The sequence below is a fragment of the Puntigrus tetrazona genome, chromosome 8 (assembly GCF_018831695.1).
Source record: "Puntigrus tetrazona isolate hp1 chromosome 8, ASM1883169v1, whole genome shotgun sequence".
NCBI lineage: Eukaryota > Metazoa > Chordata > Actinopteri > Cypriniformes > Cyprinidae > Puntigrus > Puntigrus tetrazona.
The window spans coordinates 16,965,564-16,973,433 of NC_056706.1; the positions used below are offsets into that span (position 1 = coordinate 16,965,564).

General features: G+C 36.3%; 1 long non-coding RNA gene across 1 annotated transcript; it reads left to right on the top strand.

Moving 5' to 3' along the window:
* Nucleotides 1-5,817: 5,817 nt before the first annotated feature.
* Nucleotides 5,818-6,914, top strand: LOC122350754. The gene is made up of 2 exons (XR_006251617.1): nucleotides 5,818-6,024; nucleotides 6,126-6,914. It is a non-coding gene; the product is annotated as an uncharacterized LOC122350754 (long non-coding RNA).
* Nucleotides 6,915-7,870: the final 956 nt, after the last annotated feature.

Consider the following 7,870-nt stretch of genomic DNA (forward strand, 5'->3'; position numbering starts at 1 on the left):
ACTAATGAAGTTTCTGCAGCGGTAACTGCCACAGGCAATGCCATTCCCAGGTTGATGGACCAGAATAGAACTAGGACTAGAACCTGTATGATTATTGTGAGAAAGTTTATCAATGATACATGGCAAAGTCAAACAATTTATAACAAGTCTGTGTGCTGTAGGTGAAATGCAGTTTGTGAACCCGGCCCCTGTCTGACATGTTAGTTGTAAGGGTAAAAGCACCACAAGTCCTCATGCAGGGCTTTCCTGTTCCATTATGGCTAAGCTCAACAGTGCTAAGAAAAAGAAGGAATCACAAGATGGTAATAGATGTTGTACCTCATCTTCTTGAGCTGTTTTCTTCAGGGATGAATCACACCTTGTTATTTTCCTGAACATCTATAGCAACTGTTTCCTAGGGTGATGCTGACAGGTGTAAGAGAAACATGCTGCCTTAAAACCTACTGTAAAATATAAAAACATGTCTGCAACTGTTTGGAATTATGGTAAACCTAACCTTACCCATGAGTAATGCCTAAAATCAGAGGAAATGATAGATAAATGACACTGCTGTACATGCACCATACACTAATTGTAAGCCTAAATTTCACAAAACTATAAACTGGATTTTTAAATCTTATTGGTTAATCACAATGTTGTTCCAGGGTCAACAAAGATGGTGATCCAGGAACACGTCGAGGTTCTAAAGGCCACGACTGCCCCTAAGTCAAAAGTTGTTGTAGTTGTTATGTTTAGGCTGAGTAGTGTTAATGAATCTAGAATATGGTGGCGCAAAATAAGGCATAAATATGTGCTTTTAAAAACAATTAACAGAAAAAAATTGTTCTATACTGTTTTATCTGTCATGAATAGTTTTATTTGGTTTTAGAGATTTTAGATTTCTTTTGTATATTGTCATTGTTTTGACCCCATTGCTTCCAGTCCTATCAAGTGCTGGTTGTGGGAACAAATAGTAGTTTATGGCATAATCCAACTGCAGCAGTAGGCAAGGGGCGGACTGACCCATTAGGTAAAGTTAGGTGGCTGCCTTGGGCCTATAAATACCAAGGGCCCCATAAAACGCTTTTCATATACAAGATGCCAATTAAAGTGCAGACACGCCAGCGGTTGCTGTTTACAGTGTTTATTACCATGACAACCATCTGCATGTCCTAATTGGCAGAACCTGAGTTTAATGTGTTCCTAGGTCAACTTTGTTGAAAAGCAATATCAGGACGTAAGCATGATTTCACTAAGTACAAGATGTTCCTGGATGAACATTCCAATCAACCAATCCGATTTGAAGGGAATTTTGTCAGAAATGTCTATTTTAGGCTTATGATCAGGGTTAGGTGCTTCTATCAGGATATTTGAGCAGATTAATATATTGAAAGGTAAAGCTCATTACAAATGTAATACACAATGTAATAATAAACAATAAAATTTAAATTTTACATGTTCAGAAGAAGTGAGCTCTGAATATGTAAACAGATTTGTGTCAGGGAAATGCTAAGTTCAAAGAAAGAGAAGCAATAGGAACCTAGTAGTATGTGGCTGATTTAAATTTAGAAGTTCTTTGAAAAATATATGACGTATGAAACATGTCTACTCTTCATGCTCTGTTAGCTATGGCACTAATAATAAACAGGTAATACAAAGGTAAATGTGGGCAAATATATAGGACCCCATTTCTAAAATTTCCTTGTGTACGCAAATAGTGTAATTCATAGTTTTTAGGCCAAGCCTAACTGTTTTATTTTAATTATTTTGTCAAAACACACACTGTTTTCTTTGCAATGTCGTTAGCCCATCCTAACAATGGCCGAATATTGAGAAGCTTAAAGGTGGGTTTAGTGATTTTTGGCAGCCAATAGTGATATTTAAAATCACTAAAACAAACACGCTCCAACACCAAAAAGGTCTCAAACCTTAATTTGATAGCTCTGCTCCACTAATATGTACGGAATCCAGGTAATGATTAGTTCTGTGAAACAAAACAAAATCAATGTTACACCATGTCTACACCAGACGAGAGCAGCATGACAAAATACCATAGAACTCATTATAATCAGTGATGCTGTGTACACTGGATGCAGCGTGGCATGACGCAACAAATACCACTTATGATTCAGGATTTGTGATTTCCAGAGAAATCCCGCCTCACGGACCTTTCCCAATCCCATCCCCCTCTCTCTCTCCCAATCCCTTCATGTCCTATCAAGAAAAATGCAAAAAAAAAAGTGAAACTGAACAGAAAAGTGACATGACATACAGTGCATTACCACACATGTCCCATACATGGAATTTGTGCTCTGCATTTAAGGGATAGTTCACCCTAAAATGAAAATTTGATGTTTATCTGCTTAGCCCAGGGCATCCAAGATATAGGTGACTTTGTTTCTTCAGTAGGACATCAGTGTATCGTCACAAACAAGTTTAATTGGAATTTTTTGTGCATGTTTTTTTTTAACCTTCAACGATTGCGTGCCCATTGACTTCCATTATAACAGTAACGGTTAGAGTTCTTCATTTGTGTTCTACTGAAGAAACAAGTCACCTACATATCGGATGTCCTGGGGTGAGCAGATAAACATAAAATTTTCATTTTTGGGTGAACTCCAAGTGCACACACAGCCATGAGCAGTGAACACACACACTACAGCATTCTTAAAAAACCTCCTATATATTGTCCGAAGCGTCATATTGTATTTGCAAAACATCATCAGGGTAACACAAGGAAACTGCAAAATAGTAATGCATAAAAATATCCCAAAATGTAACACAACACGCTTTAATGTGCATTACGGATAATAAGAATAGAAATAAGCAAAAATATCATTATATGTCATGTGTCACCCAGTGTTGTTCTCATAGTAATATTCATAGTTGCAAAAAATTATATTTATTTTTGTTGTATAACTAGGCCTTTAGAACGAGGCCTAGGTCTATTATATCTCCTAACGCTTTCAGTGGGACAAGGCAATAACTGCTTTGGCCAATACACAAAGCACATCACCGATAAAGGATAATACAACCTGGAGAAGGAAATGAAAGGTGTTCACTGAGACAAGGGCAAGGTTTCAGAAGAACTGAACTCGTAATAATATCGTCGTAATATCGCATGTCTAGAATACTGCTGTACATACAAACCAGCTGGATACGTATTGGTAGAAAGACATCAACTGTTAGAAGCCTGCACATCTTGTCCTTCGGTTTTTTCTTTTTTGTTAGAAAAGGCACACAGTCTCAATGCTGCTCATCTTAAACCATCACTGAAAATTAGTATGCCTTAAGGCATAACTGGCCTCAAACATTCACACTTCAGCAACTTTGAACCAAGTTATAATTAGTTGAACATTAGTTATTTTAAAGAGCAGGTTGCTTTTGATAAAGACTTTGTAGCAAAAAGAATTAGCTACCTAAATAATAGATTCATTTTCAGACTGACAAACAATATGGAAAAGCGCATTTTTTAACAGAGCATGTTTTGGATTCATGCAGTGGCATTCTTCAGGAACATCCTATTGAACTGCAGAGCTGAACACTACATGTATAATACATGAATTCTCTTCTTTCTGCTCTGATTTCAAGCTTTCATACTGCTTTAGGTCCAATTTGAGAGCTTTTGTTTTCTTTTGAAAAGGTAACCTTAGCTAATTTTATCAAGGGGTACGAAATGATGGCTGTATAGGAAGCAAATAGCAGTATATGCTATATGTTAAATAATTACATTTTATTAGGTCAGCAACAGAAAAATGAAATCATTCTAAAATACACAAGAAAATTCTTTTCTTGACATTCTTTTCTTTCACTTTCCAGAATGTTACTGAAAGTGAAGCAAGCTGGAATATTAACATCTCAACATAAACAAAACCAAGTAATAAATCTACTGCATGGAAGAAGTACACTGAAGAATGTTTCTTATTGTTTACAAGACAAGAATCCTCTTTGTGTCAGGCTTTTCATTGAGGACAAACTTTTATAGGATTTAAATGTAAGGTTGTTGTGCCCTCCTGGAGATAGATGGATAACACATTCCATTGCTACACATAAATTACACTCACTGGACACTTTCTTCACAGGTAAAACTGCTCATTAAAGCACATATCTAATTAATCAAGTCAACATAGCAGACACTCGATGCATCTAGGCATGTAGACAAGGTCAGGACAATCTGCTGAAGTTTAAATCAAGCACAAGAATGCAACATGGTTGCTGGTGTCAAACGGGCTGATCTGAGTACTTCAGAAGCTGATGATTTACTGTGAGTTTCACGTTCAGGCTTTTACAGGGAATGGTCTGAAGAAGAAAAAATATGCAGTAAGAGCATTGCATTCTGGGTCAGGCTAGTTTATAACTCACCATTCGTTATAATGTAGATGAGCGGAAGAGCTTTTCTGAGTTTACAAAACATCTAACGTTGAAGCTACTGCAGCAGGAGACCACACCAATCATGTCAGACAGGAACAGGAAACTGAGGCTACAATTAACACAAACTCACCCAAACAGGTTGCTTGAGTCTTGATTTTTGCTGCAACATTTGAGTGATAGCGTCATGGAAAACTTGAAAGCATGGATCCATCCTCCCTGCCTTGTAGTTGAGGCTGGTGGTGTCATGATGTGGGGGATATTTTTTGTCACACTTCGGGCCCCTTAGTTTAAATAAGTGTTTTTTGGTGATTCTGTCCATCCTTTTATGTGCACAGTGTAACCATCTTGTGATGGCTACTCCAATCAGGACAATGTGCTACCATGTCAAAAAGCTCAAATCGTCTCAAGCTGGTTTCTTGAAAGAGTTCACTAAAATCAAACGGCTTTGGAAAATAGTAGAAGGCAAGATTTGCATCAAGACATTGCATCATGTGATTTTTTTATTTCCTTTCATAAGTAATGCATAACTAGACTAGTTTGCACGTAATGTTTTAAAAATCAGCCTCGACTCTCCCCCGTGCTCTCCTCCTCCTGTTCTCTTTATTAAAGGTGCAAGCGAAGCAATGCCAAATTTGACAAAAAAAGCTTTGTTGTCCTGCTTTAGGTATGAGGTAGTATTTATAATGAATAAAATAGAATTAAATGTTATTAAATGAAAAGGCAGGTCTTTTTAGGTGGTAACAACCCCCTCTAGCTGAGCTGCTATAGGTTCATATAGGCAGTAGCCCAGTATATGGGTTTGAATCCATCCTACACATAACTTTCTTAATCAAAGACAGATGCTCATAAAACTCTGAATTGCCCCTGGGATCATTTTCAGATGGGTCATTTTCTTCCCTGTCTGTAAGGCAGACATTTTGCATTGCCTCAACTTCGCTTTCATGTTCACCCACACCACACCCCTAGAATCCTAAAATGAGTAACAGACCCTCAAAAGTCAGTATTAAAGTATACTTTAGCTGTTACTATTAAATTTATATACATATTCATATAAAACTGAATAAAACTATATCTGTATAAACCACTGCTTAATAACAACAACAGCCGCACTATTTTAAAATGGAGAGTAATTTTGTAATCGTTAGCAAATGTGCCTTTTGAATTCAACAGCTGCATTTCTCAAATTTCCACTTGGCATTCCGGAAAGCTGTTGTTTATACAGTTAAGTGGTTTCTGTATGGGGAGAGCAAAAATGTCCTCAGAGTCAGTTTGGCACTTTGTCAGAACTTTTATAAAGATATAAATTTGTACTATCAGGTGGAAACTGCAGTAATGACTGCAGACTCAAAGTATAGACACAGTTGATAAGTAACTTGATATAGCGTGCAAGTACCATGAGAAAAAAAAAAAAAAATGTAGTTGATACCACTCCCTTCCCCCTGGATTTTTTCTTCTCTTTCTCCGACAGCAGCCCTCCCTATTTAAACCAGTGCCTTGTCCCACCCTGCAACGAAACTGAACCTGAAGCTTGACCTGTTTGGAAGCAAATTTAATGGAGCTTGGAAAAATGGATACATCCCGCAGGAATGAGCCAACTTATCTTGCCTGGTCCATTTTCAACACCTTTGTTGCTGTTTGCCACTTGGTATTGCAGCAATCATCTACTCATGCAGAGTAAGTAACTGATTTAATTTACAGCTCTTATAAATCAATGAAAATAACAAAAATAGTGCATATGTTTTATGTGCTTTTATTAATTATTATTACTATTGTAGGCAGACACTGCCAACTCACTTGGAGATGGTGGAAAAGCTCAAGAATCCTCCAGGAAAGCAAAGAACCTGAACATTGCTTCCCTGGTGTTTGGACTGATTGGATTAATTATGATGATTGTAATGTTGGTGATTCGAAACTCAGCATAACTATATGCTTGTGATTGTTTTTTGGTCCTTGCTATTCGAACAACGCTGCAAATTATGAACTACACCACTCACGCCAAAGCCAAAGACGAGGACCAGCTGTGGCTCGAAAATTAAATAAACAATGAAAGAACATTTTGTTTTTGGAGTTTACTCAATGTTCAGAAACAAAGAGCTGCAGAAAATAAATTTGAGTTGTTAATAAAAAAAAAAATATTTTGAAAAATGTAAAACCAAAGTGTGAGACTTTTTCAATATTGTTGTTTTTTTAAGTAGGATAGTATTTCATGATTCAGTAAGACGAATTGCAAAGTACTGTAATCACAAAGTTACCGTTTGTAAACATTTAAACAATTACTTATGTAATGGTCTTGCATTTATGTATTAATGATTTTCTCCATGTTACTCCAAATATATATATATATATATATATATATATATATATATATATATATATATACACACACACACACACACACACAAGTATTACATAAAAAGGCATACAAATGTAACATTTGTTTCTCAAATTGTATATTTTTATCAAGTACTTCTTTTATACATAACACTTTGTCTTGATACTCAAGTCTGTATTTTTTTTTACTTCACTACATCAACTTTTATTAAATGTCATTTCATCCTTGAAAATTGTCTTTTTGTTTAAAATTTCTTTCACAGTGCACAAAAATGAGATCACAGATATTTCTATAATTTGAGATCACAGGTCAGACAGTTCTGGCTAGCAAAAATGAGTCTATTGTAACAGACATGATTGTCAGAGATCTTGCGGTCAGAAAGAATTCCTCTATGAACGGATGTAAGGGAGGCATATTTCATGTCTGTTATAGATTTAGAATAAGAAATTGTAAGCTGTGCTCTGAGGGCTGAGATTATAACAATACAAGTCTGCACTATGATTAAAAATCGACTTTTTGCAGACAGTGTTCAGACCTGCAAACATTTAAAGGGAAAAGTAATTATCTTGTTTATTATTCTCACCAAATAAATAATTATATACATGCAAGAGTGATTTGAGTTAAAACTGTTTAAAACTATATCTGTATATGCCTGTGGTCGTTATACTAGGATATGCATTCGTAATGCACAATGCTCTGACTGAGTGACATATTTGCATATGAAATGAGCAGTGCATTGTTCCACTTTTGAAAAGTTTTAGTACTGTAGACTCACATTAGAGGATTCATTTTATACCAGGAGTTTTGATGAATGTCTAGAACTCAGTCATGCTATCTGCAGGTGGGAAGTAAATGCAAAAAAGGAAGCCTGTGGAAATAGTCCAGAAGAGCCATCATGTTCTGTGGGCCAAAGCTCATTTAAAGCGAACTGTTTCAAAGTGGAAAAGCCTTCTATAGTCAGATGAGTCCAAACTACATTTTTGTTGGAAATTACAGACACTGTGTCCTCTCAGCTAAAGAAGGGAGACCTTCCAGCATGTTATCAGCATTCAGTTCAAAAGCCAACATGTCTGATAGTATGTTGGATGCATAAGTGGGTATGGTATCGGTAGCTTGATCTGGAAGGCACTTTATATGCTGAAAGTTGTATAAAGGTTTTAGAGCAACATATGCTATCCATCTGTTCTA